Source organism: Empidonax traillii, unplaced genomic scaffold (genome assembly GCF_003031625.1).
Source record: "Empidonax traillii isolate 1590-97213 ecotype Southwest subspecies unplaced genomic scaffold, ASM303162v1 scaffold451:size1465578, whole genome shotgun sequence".
Lineage (NCBI taxonomy): Eukaryota > Metazoa > Chordata > Aves > Passeriformes > Tyrannidae > Empidonax > Empidonax traillii.
The window spans coordinates 971,542-991,057 of NW_020955644.1; the positions used below are offsets into that span (position 1 = coordinate 971,542).

Consider the following 19,516-nt stretch of genomic DNA (forward strand, 5'->3'; position numbering starts at 1 on the left):
AGAGAGGGAGGGAAGAGCTGCTGTGGAGAGCAGCCATGGGAGGGGACAAGTCACCTGGCACAGGCAGCACCCACTGCTGTGACTGCCCCCCTGACCCCAGGGGTTGAGGACACGGGGTACAAACCCCATTTAGCAGCTTCTCCATACAAGTTTGGCTCCACCAAGGGATGAGTGGACACTGCCAGAAATGGGTGGCTCTAACATCAGCTACAATAACTGTATGTGCTTGATATGGAGCCACTGAATTACTCCTAATTTTGGATGTTTAGTGGCATCTCAGGCTACAGATTTCACGGATTAAATGAATATTACCAAGGTATTTCCCAAGATTCCTAAGAACATTTGGGGTTGTCCTGTGCAGAGCCAGGAGCTGGACCTTGAGGATCCTTGTGGGTCCCTTCCAGCTCAGGATATTCTATGATTCTATGAATATCTTGCTCTAATTTATTTATGAAACATGACTCACTCTCTGACTGGCATTCGTGGACAAATTCATCATTGTCAGCATAACTACTTGTAGAGGGGGGAGCTTATATTTCCTCTGGACATCTTACAAGTGCTTTTTTCCTGCCTTTATTTCCCCAATCAAACCAAGATCTTATTTATAGTCCTGCCATTTCTGTCTGGGTAAGCCCAGAGTGGCCCCAATGGCTTAACAGGATTTATTTACTCCAGATTTACAGGGGTGTAAGGAACAGAGGGATTTGGTCCTGTGGCCCCAGTAATCCTCTTGGAGGTGGAAGCCGAGGCTTTCCCCTGAGGAACAGGAATTCCAGATGAACAAATGAAACCCCACAGGCCCTTCTGGAGGGCAGAGAAGGAACGAGGGAGGCTCAGTGCCCATCTCACACCCTCCCACAGCAACAGCCTCCCAGGACACAGAGCGAAGGAAAGACTTTGGGCCTTCATGTGATCAAAGATCCTGCTGAAAACAAACCATTTTCCAAGGAAATGGTCCTGAGAGGTGCCTGGAGTCTCCCTGGGGGCTCAGCTCCACGCCAGAGCAGCCTCCACCAACAGGAAGATGAGCTGGAGGCAGCCAGGCTCTGGCAGGGTCCAGGTTTACCAGGGAAGCTCTTAAGGAAGGAAGCTTTGTTTATACCTTTTTATTTTTAATGTATGTATATTTGGATCCAACCTTTTCCATGATGGATGGCAGAAACCGAGGCCTCCTTTGTTCTACAATTAACTCAGAGGTGTTATTGAGTTCTTTAGTTAAAAAAAAAAAAAAAAAAAAAAAAAAAAAAGGATTTCTTTTTCTTTACAGCAAAACTCACCCATCTCTTGTTGCAGGAGAAAAGTCAGTTTTGTTCGTGACACTGCCAAGGCTCCTGCCTCAATCTGGGGGAAATAAATCATTCCTAAACACTTGCTTTAAGTTTGGGAGCCTCATAATGATGTATCAGGAGTTTGCCCATGAGATTTGTCAGCACTCCAGCCCCAGATCCTGTGCCAGCTCCAGCAGGGACAGCTGCCCTTCTCCCAGGCAGCTCCTCACCCCCAGACCCCAGTGCTGGGCTGTGGGGCCGAGCAGGAGGGCAGCACCCAGAGCAGACAGACCCAGCTCCAAGCCCTGCCCTGGCACACCAACGTGTGTTTGCTTTCCTTATCTCCTGGGAGCTCAGTCTGTGGAGGAAATCCTGTCCCCCCCGTGCCCGCCTGGCCCAGGCACGGCCTCCTGCCCCGCTCCCCAGTCATTGGGGCAGGAAGGATCTCCAGGGCAGCCCCGTTACCACCAGCCTGGCCCTGGCCAAGGGGCCCTGGCAGATAAACCCCAGCGCTGCAGGTTCCCTCCTTACCCAGGGCAAACACTGTAATCAGCTCTCAGAACAGCCAGGCCACCGACAAATGGGATATTTATGGCCACCCTGCTGTGCCACCCCCTTGTCCAGACGGGGCCGTTTCCCCGGGTGGAACAGGAGCTGCACTCAATGACCCTCGGGTGTCCCTTCCAGCTCAGGATGTTTTATGACTCTACGATTCAACAGCTCATGTCGAGAGTCACAGAATCACCGGATGGAGAGGAGAGGATGAGCAAAGGAGGTGCTGTCAGGGCTGGGGAGCCCCGGTCCCTCCCGGGGACGTGCCCCGGCATCAGCAACCAGTGGTGACAGGAGCCGTCAGCCTGGAATGCAGCACCTCACCACAACACACGGCACAGGCAGTCAAACCAGTGATTAAGTGCCCTGATATCTCTGCGGTTTCTGCAGCTCTGGAAATGCAAGTGCACGGTTTTCTGTTGTTAAGGTAACCTTAGGAACTGCCCCCGTCACCCCACGAGCTCAGCACGCATCCTGCTGTATCACACGGGGCAGGCAGGTCCTGGCAGACTTTTTGGCTGTTTTGAGTACAAGTGAGATGTGGCAGATAAATACCCTCATCCCTGGCATGTTTGTTCCTTGAGAAAACAGCCCTGGGAGCGCAGCTTCGTCCCGACCCTCCCCACCAAGCAGGTACAATGATGGGGACTTGCTCCTCGCTGGCTCTGCCTGATGGCTGGAGCAGGGCTCAATCCAACATCCACCCATCAATTTTAGTGTTAAAGCCAAGAGAGCAGGTGACCCACACCCCTGCTGCCTGCCCCCACACTGCTCAGGTCATTGCTGGGCTGTGTGCTGTGGGGTCAGTGGTTCAGTTTTTTTCCCAATAGCTGGCTAAACGCTGACACAACTTTAGCCCATGACATCTTAATCTTCCCCACTGTCAGGGCTACGCCCACACCCTCATCAGTCACGTACAGGAGTTTGTCATTCCCAAGTGGACACGCCTTTGGAAGGCTGGAGGTTTTGGTGGCCCATGGAGACGGAAAAGAAAGCGCCATGGGTGAGAACTGCACGTGTTTGGAAGGTTTGTGAGCTGAAGGAGAAGATCTTGAAGGTTTGGGATGGAAGGAAGGAGAGGAGCTGCTGTTCAGTGCAGTTGGTCACAAAGCAGTGCCAGCTGTAGCCTGTCCCAGGGTAAAGCTTCCTTCTCAGAGACAGACACTGAGCCAGTCGTGCTGCAGTGGGAGCTCAGAGCCATTCCTCGCAATGTGGAAATTGTTACCAAGCTGCTTGTAGGCAATAACCCATTTCCCACCTTCAGGGCTTAGTGAAGGGAAAGGGGGGGAGGCTGCAGCTCCCTGGCCTGGCTGTGCTTTGCTCAGAGAGCTGAGGATGGAGAACAGCACCCACTGGGCAGTGGGACAAAGAGGGGCTGGCCCGGGGGAGGCAGCGAAGGGGCTGGATAGAGCCAGCACCTCCAAGCACAGACACTCTAATGCCTGGAACGAGCTGACAAAAAAACCCCAAGCAGCGCTTTGAGGATGTTCCTGCCGGTGCTGAGCCCCGGGAGGGAGCTGGGGCTGCCCCGGGTGCCTCAATCCGTGTAGGCAGAGAACACCAGCACTGGGCTGCGGCTCCTGCAAACCATCTGCCGGCTTTCTCACTTCAGATGCAACTGCTCCATCCCTGTTCATTTCTGTGGCTAAACACGGGCTGGGAGACCGAGCTATTTTCAAACGCATCTGCTGTTATTTACGCAAACACTTTCCTTCCGAAGGGTGGCAGAGGGAAAGTGCTGAAAAGCAAAGCACCCCCAAATGTTTTGAGGATGTAATTGGGATTTTTCCGCTGGGGATGCTGCTCGTGAGCTGCAGACACCATGAGCTTACCCCTTCCCACGGTCTTTGGAAGATAAGTGTGCTGCTGTGGGTGTCTGAGCACTGCTGGGTGACCTGCCTGGCCCTCGGTGGCAGGGGCAGGGCTGACCCCCCGCCCAGGGGGCTCCACGGGGAGAAACCTCAGGAGAAACATGAGCAAGACATTCAGCCCTTACTCAGGCAAAGTTTCCAGTCAACTGAGTCATAACTGGAGTGGAAATGACTCACGATCCGCTGAGGAGGCAACAGCTGACTCCAGGGAAGGATTCAGGGTGGCATCGCCGCTCGGATGGGGACAGTGACACTCTGTCTCTGCCCAAAAGGACCCAGGAGTGCTGGGAGAACATCTCAGCACAGGCTCTGAGGAGACACAGGTGCCTCGTGTTCCCTCCCATTCACCATCTGCTTTACTGTTACCACGAAGTAACAGCCTTTCTTGTAGGAAGAATTCCTGTTCTTCCTCAGGAAGCAGCGTAAAGCCGGGATTATTCGCTGGTGTTCAGGAAGCAATCAGAAAACAAAGAGTGCTTTCAAAAGTCTAAGTGTTATTGCAATTGTAATTATAGTGGAGCAACTAATAAAAGAGCTGAGGAGCAGCCTCTCCTGAAACAGCTGGTTTAAGACAAGCTCCCACTAACACCTGACAGCAGGAGGAGTAAGAGATGCTGGAGCTGCTGGAGGGTCTCCAAGGCCATGGGATGATTAAATTCACTTAGGACAACACAGCAGCACTAACTGGAAACACACACCTCTTATCCAGGTCCAGGTGAGTTCATTATTACCTCACTGATGCCTCTACAAAGCCTGTCCTGCAGCCCTAGGCCTGGGTGTGCTGCTGGCCTGGGGCTTGGCTGAGGGCAGAAGGAATATCTGGAGACTTGTGGTTCCTGCCATGTCTAATCCCTGGATACTGGCAGTCACTAGATCTGACCCTGCATGGGGCAAGCTATGCCCCTGGGAGAGGTCAGGAACAGGTAATGAAGGAATTCCATGGATCTTAAAGGGCTTCCAGCAGCTGGCAGACAAATACCTGGATTGCTGCTTTTACCTGCTAATCAAAAATTACCCCTGGGTGAGCCCAGCTGGCAGGACAAGGCTTGGTCCCCGGGTGACACACTGAGGCACCACCCAGCCACGGGGTGAGCGAGTGCCTGGCTCCCCAGAGCTGCACAGGAAGAAGTTGGGTAAGAGCAGAAAATATGTGGTTGCAGCTGCCTTTGAGCAGAGAGCACAGTTTGTCAGCTGAAAGAATAACACTTGTTATTGTTCGTGTTGAGCTCTGCTGTCCCAGTTTTTCCTGCTTGAGACTGTGCCTCTCCTGGCAGGGGCTGTGCGGGGATAAAGGGAACTCCAGCCCCCTCTCACGTCTCTTTGTCTCCTGCAAATCCAGCAGCTTTGTTTAAGTCACTCTGCAAATTGTGGCCCTGGGCTGGGCTGTGTTATGTGACCTACCCATGCCTACCTTTGTTGGAGGATTTGCCAAGTATCCTACAAAAACCTGCCCCAGTACGCTCCATTCCCATCAGTTCGGGTGCTGTGAGTGAATCTTGGCTTGTTCTGCACGGCCTTGTAGGGCCCTTGCCTGGGGTAACTCCCTTTCCTTTTCATGGATGAGTAAAATATTTTGCTGTTGTTGTTCTTTTCCCTTTGGCTGGCGCAGGCAAGAGGCAGGTGACTTTCTGCTTGGCCGTGGGCTGGTTCTGCTCGGGTGTTTTCCTTTTGCATGTTCCCAATTGGGCTGGGAGGAGGAATAAAACACTCGGGAAGTGTCCAAGGCCAGGTTGGATGGGGCTTAGAGCAATCTGGGATAGTGGAAGGTGTCCTTGCCCATAGCAGATGAGCTTTAAGGTCTCATTCCACCCGAAACATTCTATGATCAGTAGCTGGAGAAGATCCCAGGGCAAAGGGTCTGCAGGGAATTCATTCCCCAGCTTCCTCACCAGAGAAAAGCCCAGTTTCCAACTGAAAGTGGGATGTAAGGAGGACTATTTCCTTCTGGGCCTCCAGGCTGCTGCCTTAAAAATGGCACAGACCCTCCTCATCACCCTCTCCAGTTCCCCCTGCATTTCCCCTTGGTCAGATGCTTCCTGCAGGTATGAGCTCCTGCTGCAGATCCCACTCCCATTGTAGTGAGGAGATGCAGGGATAACAGATTGCTGGGAAGGCTAATTCACATATAATTCCAGCACCAGCACCTGTGATTAAAGCCAGGAGAGGTGCACAGGCTCCTGTCTCTGCTCCTGGTTTAGCTCTCCAAGGGTCATTTCCTTGCCAAAAGGCTCCTCTGGTAGCAAATGCCAGGCTGCTACAGCTTTGGACAAGTTAATTCTTGCTTGCAGAAAGCCAATATTAAAGGCAGCCCATTATGTTGTTGTTAGACTGAAAAATGGGAATCCCTGTGTATGATAATAAGCAGTTCCCTGCCAGAGCTGAGCAGCGGGAAGTGGGATTTGCACTTCCTTCCCCAGAGAGTTTCACAGCCTCCTATGATATTTATAAAATCCTTGAACCAGAAACCCCAATCAGGGCCTGCCTTTCTCCTGACTCTGCAGGATTGCAGACACCAGACTGACTCCGGGCTTTTCTGGCCTCCTTGCAGGGTAGGGAAGTGTTTGGGAAGCTGCACAAGAAGCCTCCACCCTACGTCCCTTCCAGAGTGACAGTCACAAAGGAGGAAAGCCCAGGTTTGCTGGTGGTTTTGATAAAGGGAGCCCTGTTCCTGCCTCCTCACCCTTTCTGCTGTCCCTGTGTAGCTCCCAGTTGGAATTCAGCCTTTCCTACGTTTTCAGGCAACTTTACCAATCCTGGCTGAGGTGGGAGAGAGGAACAGCCCCAGGGCTGGGGCTCATGGAAAAGCCAGTCCAGGCTTTCCCTTTGGAAACCTGTTGGACCTTTCTGTGGAGAAGTGCCTTGGGACCAGCCATCCCTCCCCAGATCCCACACCTCCCACCTCATCTGCCTAATTACCTGGTAGCTTCACCCAGCAGACAGTGGGTATGGAAAAGACCCGGGCGTGCTGCAGTCTGGGGAGGGATGGGGCTTCCAGCAGGGGAGACGTGGCCCCATCTGCTCTGGGAACAGGCTCTGGAGCTCCCCTGCCTCCACAGAACTGGGACGCTGGTGGGTGGTAAGTGATCCTTCACGGTCAGATCCCCGGCAAGGACACGGCACCCTCTGGAATGTGGGATGGGGGCTGGAGGTGGGACACGAGGGGTGTGCTCGGTGACCCTGCACAAACCTTGCCCCAGCCAAGGGAGGTGCTGGCAGTGGTGTGGGTGCTCACTGTTAATTACACCATTAAGTCATTACTCCTAATGAGACGCTGCAATCTCATCTGTAAAGAAAATATTATGTTTGCACTTCAAAAGATTGCGTTGAGGTCTTTATAATGAGCGTGTTCCCCCCCTCCTTCCCCCCCGATTCTTCCATAATTATGGTTTAAAAAACTATTATTGTAAGTTTAGAGAGGACCAGTTCCCTTTTTTTCCTGCAGTTTAAGTTCAGGCACTCAGGACAGAACCATTGTACAGTCATCACCTTTATTCTAACAGCTACAGCAATAAAATAATGGGTTATTAGCCTGCACGGTGTCAAATACACTTTCATTTACTCTCCAGCCCTCTGATTCTATCAGCCAGGAATCCAAGGTCATTATGCAATCACAAATTGTTTCTGAATTTCATTAAATCAGCAAATGGGCCTTAGCTAGATATTTACATCAGCTGAACTTGTGATAATTTATCCAATTGGGCAATTATTATTTTGGAATCAAAGAAGTCCTGAGGGATTATGCTTCATTTTAATTTGTCTGCAGAAGCCTCAGTGCAACCCCTGCAACTTGGCTGCAAAATCAGGTGAAAACCTGCAATCCTGCTGCAGGTTTTGGGGATAAATAACAACGTTTTTCCTTCAGTCTTTCACTGGTGCAACATAGCAGGAAAAGGGGAGTGAAATGCTGGTATAATTTAATATCAGTGGGTTTGAATTGGAAAGCTTAGAAAAGACATTATTGTGGCAACTCATGTTTTATACAAATAGAAGGGTTGTGATAAATTACAATTTTTTTTTTTTTTTTATAAAACTGCAGTGGGAAGGGTCACACTGGATTTCTCGGGCTGTGTCCGGGACGTTACAGGTTGTATCCTGCCTGTGACAGGATGCAGAGAATCAATTCTCTTTGCCTTATAACCTTGTGTTGGTGTTGGGATGGCGTGGAGCAGAAATCCACGCTCTGGGGATGTCAGCAGGTTTTACACGCTCCAAGCAGGTGTAAGTTGATGTCAGTAACACTGTCGATGTCCCTGAAATGATGGGATTTGTTATAAATTGGGAAATGCACCCAGGGAGAGACAAGGTGTGGACACAGGATTTAACACCCTGTTGACAGCCTGGATTTGCTGACGAGCAATCAGCTGTTGTACAAGAGATAAAAGTGCAGCAGCTCAGGAGTGAAACAGGCTCTGTCTGTGGGGCTGCATCGTCCTGCTGAAAGAGGGCAGAGTTTGGGGCTGGGAGAAATGAAGATCCAGCTTTATTCCCTGTAGGACTCATTAGGAAAAGTGCCTTGGATTGCAGCTGAACTTGGACCTCTTTCTCCTTCCCTCCTAATCATTTCATAACTGGGTTCAGGCTCATCCAGATCCAATTTCATGTACTTGCAAAGTCTGACTCAGCATTAAATGTTATCAGCTTCCACTCAAACCTGCAGAAAATGGAGAAAATAGTCAACCTTCCCACAACAGACATCATCTGGGAGCTCTGTCTTGCTGAGTCAGGCCCTGAGTGTGCCTGGACCCTCATTGTTTTGAAACTTAGAAGAAGGTCCAAGAGCCATGCAGTAGATAAGTGTGTGGTTCACTGGATACAATAAAACTCTTCAGTCAGTGCTGAGTGGGAAAAACTGCAAATGTGTTGATATTTGGGACAAAGTTTATTAAAGGTTTATTTTCAAAGGAAATTTAAAGTAAAAGCCTTGCAGAATGCTCAGATATTTCCATTTACTGCGAGCCCCTTAAAGGAACTGAGTGTCCTTGTGCAGTTTCTGTCAGTAGAAAGGTTTTTACTGATTCACAGCTTTTAAAACACAAGTTACTGCTGATGTTTTGTCTCTGCATGTTTTCCAGCAACAACCTCATGTTTTTAAACATCGAGCTTGTAACTTCCTAAGTTCACAGATTTCACGATAAGGTTTGTACTCGGAGGAAACAAGTCACTCCACCACCAGTGCTGAGCATCCTTCAAGGCAGATGATTTTGCCACACCGACTGTCCCTCTGTGAGAGGAGCAACTGAGCCTCTGCTGAGGCTGCCAAGTCCTGCAGAGACAGAAAATGTGGAAATCCCTCTGCTGACACCGCCGTGCCTCCAGCAACACAAATTACACAGTGATTCACCTGCTCACTCCCAGCACGGTGGTCCCCGGGGAAGGAGACACCTTGCTAGGACTTAAGCCATAAAAACAGGGATTTACAGATCAGTATCAGCAGCCACGAGTCGTACCTGGAAGCAAAATTCTCTGCTATTTATTCCTGCTGCACACACAGAGCTGTGAGAGGGAGAACTAGAGCAGTTTGATCTCAGTTAGAGAGGATGAGTGAGGACTCAGCTGTGTGTGTGTCTCCTGGCTGCTCACTTGCTGGAGATTTTGGGTAAGCCATTTAATCTTCGCCTTGGTTTTCCCATCTGTACAGCCACACAAGTAATACTTAGCATTTTGTTCCTGATGGAGGGCGGTGTGACAGCTACAATATTGTTGCTTTTTGTTTTTTTTTTTTTGCCTCAGACTTCAACAAATCTGCTCGTGTCCCTGAAGTTTTGCAAGTGATGATGGAGGAGTGTGGGGAGGGCGGCGGGTGCATTGCTGCTGCCTCTGGCACAGTGATCTGCAGGAGAATCCCTGGGGATGGTGGCTGCAGTCCTCATCCTGTCCCTGGTTATGTAAGGAGGTGACACTGCTTGGGAACACCAGAGATCCCTCTGCATTCCAGGTAACGTTCATGGAGAGCTGGGCATTGAAGTCACGGACACAACTACAGCTCTTCCTGGGGTATTTATACGCTTTTCACCAGAAAAAAGAAAAAAAAAAAAAAAACACAAGCCCTGAAATTTATTAACTGTTGACATTCGCTTTTCTTGAGTGTGTATTTTACAGCTGAGTTATGGTTGGAGCTGGGGCTGAGGAAGCCATCTAACAGATCACGAGACCCCGTGCACTGAACTTCTGACCTGATCCTCTCTGTGTGGCTGCTGTCACTCACAAACCCTCAGCCACACAAACCCACCACCAGGACAGACATGTGCTATTTCTTCCTCCTGCGTTTTGCCTGTTTCTTTTTGGTCACGGATTTATTTCATGTCAATGTCACAGTTCTTTATTATTTTTGCCTTTTTAAAAAAAATAAACAAAAAACAAATCACACTATGAAATGCTGTGTTCCAAGAAACACTTTTTGAAGGGGATGTGATGCTGGTCCTGAGCTCTGCAGCAGTGACGTGTTGGTGCTTGGTGACCTCAAAGCTGCTGTTGCTCTTGTCCTGTCCCCTCTGTGCCCTGTGCAGCATCATCCCCTCCCTATGGGAACACTCTCAGCCCAGTGATCCGCTCGGTCCCTGCTCTGTTTGCAGAACCATTTAGGAAAAGACCTCTGAGATTATCGAGTCCACCCTGTGCCCCATCCCCACCTTGTTCCCCAGCCCAATGCACTGAGAGCCGCGTCCAGTCCTTCCTTGGACACCTCCAGGGATGGGGACTCCAAACCTCCCTGGGCAGCCCCTTCCAATGTCTAATCACCCTCTCCGTGAAGAAATTCTTCCCGATGTCCAACCTAAACCTTCCTTGCTGCAGCTTAAGCCTGTGTCCTCTCGTCCTGTCGCTTGTTCCCTGGGAGCAGAGGTGGAAGCCCACAGCCCAATTTCAAGGAGTGGCAGAGAGCCAGAAGGTCCCCCCTGAGCCTCCTTTTCTCCAGGCTGAGCTTCCCCCCAGCTCCATCAGCCGCTCCAGCCCCTTCCCCAGCTCCGTCCCCTTCCCTGGACACGCTCCAGCCCCTCCGTGTCCTTGTGAAGGGCCCAGCCCCGGGCAGAGCCCTGGCGGTGCCCGGCACCGGGGGGACAACCCCGCTCCTGCCGCCGCAGAAACCGCAACACGGGGTGGGGGAAAGACGCGTCTGCCCCGCAGCCGCCCCGGGCCCTTCCCCGGAACTTCTCCCGGGGCTCCCCGGACTCTGCCCGGCCGCCGGAGCCGCTCCGGCCCCGCCACCCCCGCCCGCCCCGCTGGCTCCTCCCCGGGGCCGCGGCCGCGGAGGGCGGAGCGGACGCGGCGCCGCCGCCGCGCAGAGCAGCGACCGAGCCCGGAGCGCCGAGCCCCGGAGCCCCGGAGCGCCGAGCGGCGACGGCGGCGGGAGGCGGCCCCGGGGGAGGGAGGCGGCGGTGAGCGGGGTGCGGGGGCGGCGAGGGGGGAGGCGGCGGGAGCGGGGCGGGCGACGACTCCGGCCGCGGGGTGTCCCCGCTTCGGGCCTGGCGAGGCCGCGGCGGGGCGGGCGGAGCGGGGCAGGGGCCGGCGCGGGGTCCGGCGGGGTCCGGGAGGGGAAGAGCCGGGCGCTCCCGAGCACGGGCGGGCAGCGAGGGGGAGGCGGCTTCGCTCCGGCCCCGGCCCCGGCTGCGGCTCCAGCGTCCGGCCCCGTCCTGCCCCGTCCTGTCCCAGCCGCGGCTGGACATCCATCTTGTGCAGCCAGGCGGGGGTGGCTGGCCCTGGGCGAGCCTCGGGAGGAATGACCGGGGTTCGGGCGGTGTTCGGGGCAGTCAGGTGTGTTGCGGGGCGTCCCGGGCTCGCTGCACCCCGGGGTGTCCGGGGGGCTGTGCGGTGCCGGCCCCCGGGACCACCGGAGGTAAAGGGGGAGAGAGGATGGAGGGTACCCAGGGTGGGCTGGGACAGGGGGATGGCAGGACAAGGGACAGGCTTCACCAGCACCCTCGCTTCTCCACGCCGGCTGGGCGGCAGGAGGTTTGGGCAGGTGGGACAAGCCAAGGGGGCCAGCCCCTCGTGGGCCATGTGGAGCGATGCGCTGGCCCATCCTCATCCTCTGGGTCCATCCTCATCCTCCTGGCACACCCTCGTCATCCTGACCCACCCTCGTCCTCCCAGCCCAAGGACCAGCTGTCTCAGACCACATCAGCTCCAGAAAGGTTTCTTTGCACTTCCTTCGGTCACTTTAAAGAGAAACTGTTCTCTGCGTAGGGAAACTTTGGTGTTTCAGAGACTTCTCGTTAATCGGCGCCTTCGCTTGCGATATTTGAGGTGCAGTGAGTGTGCTTTTGGTGCGAGGATTCCTGTGAAGCTTTCTCAGCAGGAGTGTTGGGGTTTGGACAAACCAATTTTGACACAGAGCTGGAATCGGCGCCTGGCTTTTGCTTTGCTCACTGGTTGGAAAGAGCTGCAAACAGGAAGGGCAAATCATGAATACTCTGTTCTATTTTTTTTTTTTTCCTTTCGGTAGCTTAACAGGGGAGATAATATTTCTTAAAATAGTTGTTTGACTTGAAAACGCCTGTCTGCCTTTGGAGTATTGTATCAGCACTCTGTCATTCCTGTGGCTGTTGTGATTCTCTCTGAGTAGCTGTGTTGCTCCACGTAAAGAGACACCAGACTATTTGAAGAGTTGAGTTAAGGGAAGCGGCTGCTCAGTTGACAGTGCCTGTCTGCCGTGAAATGTGTCACTGTTGGGATTCGTGTCGTTGCTTTTTTCTTGCTGGAGTGGTGTGTCAGAAACTCCCACTGGTGTAGCAGCATTAAAACAGGGTTTTCGTGTGGGAATTTGGGAGACTTTCAGGAAGTAACGGATGGAGCTCGGAGAAACCGAAAGTGGTGCATTAGCAAAGGTCTGTGCCTTCGATGAGAAGTTATCCAAAATCAGCCAGCTTAGGGGGAAGTTTCAGGTGGAACATCCCAACTTTTGTGCTCCCTGCAACTTTTTGAATTCGTGGAAGCGATGTATTTTGCCAAGTATGAACTGCTGTCTGATTATTCTGACATCATTATCACGTTGCTATAGGGACTTCATTACGCTGGGAATGCCATGTTCACATCCTGTTGCTATGGAAAAAAAAAAAATCAGTGGGATAAATAAAAACATTTAATGTTCTGTTCATCGCCGTGGCAGGAAAAAAGGCATCGATTTATTGACGCGGGCGAAGACTGACAGCATATTCCAACAGAAGTTCTTCGTGCCAAGTTAGAAACTGGGAAATCGTCACTTGGAGCTCTCGGCAGATTGTCCCTTCCCTCCCTCTGTTGTGGCAGGTAGCAGAAGTTGTGAAATCCTAGTTTTGGAGCGGAGGGTGACAGCGTGTGTGCGTCGTTCTCCAAGGTGGAGCCGGCAGGAAGCGCTGCGCTCGCTGCTAAAAATAAACTGTTTTCGTGCGCAGCGTTTGCCGCGCAGTGTCTGTGTGCCACCAGATCATCCACAGAGACCGAGTTATCCTTAAAAGCAGGTATTTCTTAGGGCCTTTGGGGAGGTTATGAGGCCCCCAGCAGGGCACTGGGGTCTGGTGAAGGGGCCACGTGGTGACATTTCGAGGCCCAGCGGTGTCAGAGCGCGGAGTTGTCACTCTGAGGGCTCACAGGGAGCTGAGCAGTGTCTGCCGTCACGTGTCCTGGCTCTGGCGTGGCCGTTTTTAGGGTAAGTAGCTTTGCTGGAGGTTCTGAGAGGATCTGTGTGCCAAAAGGGCTGAATTACCAGCGCAGCGTTAAGTCTGGTGACACGGTAATGCTTTTATTTGGAGACTCGGTGTTTACCCAGCGCAGCAAAAACAAAGTTTATATTTGAAAGCATAAGCTGCAAATATACAGACATAGGTTATTAGTGATGCGTTTCGTGGCTGTTCATCCAGTCTGAGGGCTGTTCTTAAAACAAAAAAACCTGAAGGGTAATTAAATAGCTGGAGTGTAGCGTGTGGACGTACTCGAAACATGAAAGTTTTAATTGTGTATTGAATCATCGTCTTGGGCATAAACAACTCTAAACTTTGTTTGTGCTATATATTGCAGTGTCTCTTCTTGTGCTGTGCACGTGCACAGCGTACTCGGTGGCACTTTGAACTTGGGCTTAGTATTATTTAGGGAACAGATTGCTTCTGTGCAGCTTCACAGGCTTCAAAAAAATCATCCTGAAGAGGAATGTTAATATTCCGAGAACAGGAGCGTGTTATCTGTTTTCCTAGAAAAAAAGGAAGTGACTCTTCTGAACATAACACAAGTTCTAATCTTTAGTCTTTATATTTGAGATGGTTTTTACTTGTAGTTGTTTGAAATTCAGAATTGTCCTTGGCCTGGTGTTACTTTCAAGCCTCCAGAAATCAACTCAGCTGGCTCTGGATCCTGATGAAGTCTTTTGTTTTTTAGGATAATATGGGAGAGTTCCTTTTTTATCACTTTGTTTTTTAATTTCTGATGAGCCACATTAATGTTAAATGTCAGTCAAATTGTAACTTTGTGCATTTAATTCTGCAGAAGCAGGTTCAAGGGAGACACAACTTTTAAAACTCAGTCAAGTCCTGGGGTTAGATTTGGATTTTTTTTGGCCTTTATCTGGGATGGGTTTGGTGTTAGTTTTTTAAAGAGGTAGTGAGGATGGTGGTTAAAGTACAGCCTGAATTCATTTTATCCTGTGCTCTGAAATAGTTATTGATTTGCTTTTACTCTTTCATTCAATAGTTCATGGGAAATTAAACAGAATTGTAATGGAAGCATCTTCTTAAAAGGGTGCTCATAAATCCCAGCGACAAATTTCCACTTACACGTTTGTGTCTGCATTTTGCAAAAACTTCTGCTGCTGGAAACATGACACCTAATGGCAGAGATAAGTAAGGATGCCCAAAAGTTTTCTGAAAGACAAGTCAATCTTGCTGAACTATTTTGTCTTTGTTCAGGTGCTAAAGCTTAGGTGAGGTGTTTTGGTTTATTTACTGCAGGACTGGAGTCTGGTGGCAGGCAGGATTTATTTGTGTTCCTAGACTGCTCTCTGGGTAAGAAGTTAATGTCCTGAAAAGTTCACCTCCCAAACAGGTTTCTCCTTGGATTATATCCTTCATTGGAAGCACACAAAGGATAAAGGAGGACTTGGCTTTTTGTTCCTAAAGCACAGGTTGGATCAACACTTGAGCTGTGTCACCTCATGGCTGTTACTCAGCAGACTCAAAATACAAATTCCTCCTGCTGGGATTGCAGATGTCATGGAATATTGTTAGAGGATCCCAGACCACTATCCCAGGTTGCTCTAAGCCCCTTCCAGCCTGACCTTGGACACTTCTAGGGATGGGGCAGCCCCAGCTTCTCTGGGCAACCTGTGCCAGGGCCTCCCCACCCTCACAGGGAAGAATTTCTCCCTAATATCCAATCTAAACCTTCTCCCTGTCAGCTTGAAGCCATTCCCCCTTGTCCTGTCACTCCAGGCCCCTGTAAATAGTCTCTCTCCACCTTTCTGTAGGACCCCTTCAGGTCCTGAAGCTGGAATCCACTTCAGTGTGTTCCATGTAATGCAAACGGTGAAATAGAGCTCAGAGTTATGAAAATGAGTTTATTCCAATCCTCCATACACAGGTGAGAGGTGGGGTTAGTCAGGCCAAGGAGAGAGGCACCATTTTTATGGGGAAAACATGTCCCAGAGTGGTTGGGCTCTGCTGTTAGAAGTGGTAGTCAATCACTCACCTTCTGCAGCCTCACAGTGAGATGAGTTAAGGCAGGTCATAGATTGAACTCCTTTGCTTTCCCACTGTTGAATTTTTATTCAATAAGAACCCAGTAGGAGCCCAAGTGATCCAGTTTGGTGTCTCCAACTCTAATATTAGAATCAAAAAACCAGCTGTGTTGGCTAAATCAAGAGCTGTTGAACTATTATAGCAGAGGAGAAGGGCTTAAAACAAGTGTGAGGATGATACACTTTCATTAATGGGTTCTGTGTAAGAAGGATATTTAAAAAAAAAAATTACCTAATGCGCTTTTTATATAAATATGTTGAAATAGAAATAACCTTGATTAGCCTGAATATACACCTCATGTTGAAAAAAAATAGCATCCAGGCATAGGACAGGAATTCTGTATTTCAGTGGGGCTTCTAGCTGTCTTCCCTAAAAGTCCTGCACTGCCTAGGAAAGTTATTGCAGGAAGGAGAACTTATATTTATGTTCTTTGATAGCTCAACCCAAATGGAGTTTAAATTTGTGTTTGAGACAAGTCTGTGCTCTAAATAACTGAGGATGTTGTGGCCTGGATTCAGTTTGATGACCAATTTTGCTCTGAAGTGGCTCCTTCTCTGTTGTTTCACTGCCTGTATTTATGTCCAACTCTCTCCTTAAGATTTCTTGATTTATATCTAAACAAGCTCTCCAGAATGTATGGCTGCTTTTGATTTATAAAATATACAAAATTTTAAATGCTGGCTTTTTTAGCCGTATCTGGCTTTCTAAGGTTGCTGTTTAGCAAGTGGACCTGGTATTCAACAACAGCATTTATTCCAATAACATAAGATTTTTAGGAGAAACCTTGTTATAGTACATAAAAAATAACGTTTTGGTTGTATTTTATGGAGCCATCACCAGGATTGAAAGCATCTACAAGGTTAAATGGCTTTATTGTGAGCTCTGAGGCTCCAGCTCGGTGTGCTTTGAGTTGATTTGCTTTTGCTCAGGTGCCAGAGCATCCTCCCAGGCCAGAGGGGGTTTGCTGTGGGTGACAGTCCTGGGAGGGCAGAGCAGGTAATAACTTGGGTTTTTCCATGAGCAAAAAAAAAAAAAAAGGATATTTTTCCCAAATGATACGTGGTGAGATGTGGCTGCCCAGGGACCTGTGTCATTGCAGAGACACAGAACTGGACTGGGCAAGGTCTTGAGTGACTGGTCTGACTTCGAAGCCCCATTTGGAGCAGGGAGTGGTAGCAGAGGCCTTTGGAGTTCCATCTCAGTCTGGATGACTCTCTGTTTCCTGGGATTTGCGTGGAATGGTTGTCCCGTGTGGGAGAGTGGGTGGGATGCGGTGGAAGCTCAGCGAAGCCAGAGCTGCAGGCTGTGGTTTCATGGTCACACCCACCAGTGTCCCCTTTGCTCTCCTACTTGCTCTGTAGATGCTGAGGCAGCTCAGCAAGCTGAGAACTGAGCTAATCCCAAAAATGTAGACGTAATTTTCAGCCAGCCCAGCTCTTGCTCTGACTCATTGCGCGGTTGTGGAGGTACCACAGCTGATGGAGGGAAGGAGCTGAGAACAAGAAACTGCAGTTCCTGAGCCCATCTGACTCAGGGCAGTGTCCTTTGCTCCTGTGTAGAGCAGGGGCAACGTGGTGGCTCAGCTTGGACTGTGACAGCTGGAGAGGACATGACCTGTGGCTTGTTCAGGGTGGTGGATAAATAGGTGACTGTTTGCTCTGTGTCCTCAGTGGTAACAGGTTGTTATTGGCAAGAACCAGCCCGCATTTATGGGAGTTACATCAAGCTGCCTACTCTGTTGCAACAAATTGAGGGTCTTCACTGCTTGTTTTTCAGCTGGCTCTGCATGTTGTTGGTGGCTGTTGACGTGCTCTGTGAGCTGGTTTGACATGTCTGACTGAAACCCTTCAGAGCTAAATGGCTCATTACTAGAAGCTTCCTGTTCTTTCCTGTGATAGCATAATTTTGTTAATTAATGCCTATTTTCTGAGCTCCTTACTGAAGAAAGGGGGGGGGGGTGCAGGGGGAGCTGTACAGACCCAGTGACAGCAGAGCATCATCAGGACACACACGTTCAGCTCTTGGTATTTATGCTGAAGCACTTTGGGGCTGAACCTCTGATGCCGTTTCACTCCCAGGTTTGCTGCGAAACAAGTTCTGATCTGCAAAGGGACAGAAACTGGTTACTGAGAGATGGCTTCTTCCCTTGCAAATACTGCAATAATTAAGGATGTCTCAAGTAATCCATTTAACGATATTAAGATGAGGAGGCTGTGGGAAGGAGGGAGGAGCCACTGGGTGTTACATTCCTGGTTAGAAATGGTGTATTTGAACTTAAATTGCATTGATGTGCTGTGGGAATATCCTTTGAGATGTGTATGTGTGAGGGGGAAGGAACAGGACACCAGAAACCACCTCAGAACCTCGTTTGGATCACCAATCATTTTGGGGTTTATAACTTCTACACTGGCAGGTTGCACTCACACCCCTGTAGCAGCCAGTGCTTCAAGTGAAAAAGGAGAGCTTTAAAACTCTTGTGTTTCTGTCTCTCCCATGGCAGCAGAGCCACAGGGCTCTTTCTCACCGTGCCAGCTGCTGGAGCAGGTCGGGTGGCCCTGCCTGAATCTCAATGTGGCCACATGAAGACGGTGTTTTGATGTTTTGATGTGTGTTCCTGCCCCTGCTGTGTGAGTGGTCCAGCAGGTATTGGGTGCTGGCTGTTGGGAAAGACCTGCTATACCTGAACAGGCACTTCCCCAGTGCAGCTGCAGTGGCTTGACCTGAACCCAGGGATTGGATTTTTTTTTTTATTTATTTATTTTTTATTTTTGGATTGAGAAATCCAACTGCTGACAAAACCAGACTCGGTGTGTTCTGAAAACTGCTGGTTGTTTGCTTTTGATGAACAAAATGATCTGTCTGAGGGGGAAGTCTGACTCTCCACAGGGCTTTTCTAACAGGGAAGAAACAGGTAACAAGACAAACAGGAAAAAAAAAAAAAAAGGAGTACATGGCTGCAGGTAGTGCCTTGACTTTCTCACCCATTTCACTTTGTTTGACTTAAAATCTGGGGGAGCCAGGCAATAGCCAGTAGTCCTGTGGAGCAGGTGGCCTGAGTCATTGCGTTCTGTTATTTATTTTGAATATTGATAAGCTGGAAAACATTTAAATCCAGCTGGGGCACTGAAGCGAGAGGTCTGGCTATGCCCACAGCAGCGGCTGAAACAGATCTTTATTAATAATTAAGTGAGGCAATCGAAAACACGCTGGTGACGAGCAGGACGAGCGTTTCTGTGAGAGGTGATTGCTGCCCTGTTCAGAAATTACTGCAGAAAACCTGCTTTTTTGGAAACAACACTGCTGCTAGCACCGTGTTTGTCAATGGGTTGGGTTGCATAACTGCTGCTTGCTGGAGCGTTACAGGAAAACAGACACTTGCATTTCACTTGTCAGTGGCTACAACTGCAAATTCAGGGCTGGCTGGAATGTTTGAGGGGTTGGGGTTTTTTTGTTTTGTTTTGTTTTTTTTTTAAAGTTGGAATATTTGTTGGGTTTGATGATGTTGTGTTCCGCAGTGTTCTAACACCGAAAAAATTTGAACTCGTCATGTTTAAATCGGGGTCTTGCGTGTGAAGTCATGGCAGGGAAATCTGCTCTGTGAGGGATCTGAGCATCTCTGGCTGCAGCTGGGGCTCTGCTGCTTCTGGAAGGAAAACTGGCATTATTTTTGATCCCAGTGGAAAAAAAATCTGTGTGGAATTCTCACATTTTTATTGGGAAATAAGACCTCTGGAAAGCACGGGGAATGTGGGAGGAGCAGTTGAGCTGGATGTGTTGGTTGCAGTGCCTTTAATGTTGTATTTTTATGTAATATTCTTTTCTCTCATGCAAATAAACTCGAAGTTGTAGGGAGGGGCTGCTGAGAAGAGGAAAACTTTCATTACAGACAGCTGACATGCAGAATAATATCTTTTTATGTGCCACTCACCACGTGATAGTTGGAAGTAACTCACAGTTCACTGGGTAAGGCTATTTCTGGTGCAGTTCTCGGGTTTTTGGGTAAGAGTCTCATTCCAGCACATCTTGCTTTACCCTGGGATTTGATGTTAGTCCTGTGCTGGGTAACAGAGATTGGGTATCAGGCCTGAAGAGCAGAAATCTTGATGGATTTATCAAATAAATACAG

The 19,516-nt window shown here is 49.8% G+C and overlaps 1 protein-coding gene across 1 annotated transcript in view; it reads left to right on the plus strand.

The window, feature by feature from the left end:
- The first annotated feature begins 12,812 nt into the window (after positions 1-12,812).
- Positions 12,813-19,516, plus strand: part of RAP1A (RAP1A, member of RAS oncogene family) — a 32,701-nt gene continuing 25,997 nt past the window's right edge. Inside the window, exon 1 of the mRNA XM_027895159.1 lies at positions 12,813-12,934. The gene's annotated coding sequence lies outside the window, so the exon portion shown is untranslated. The remainder of the gene's footprint in view (positions 12,935-19,516) is intronic.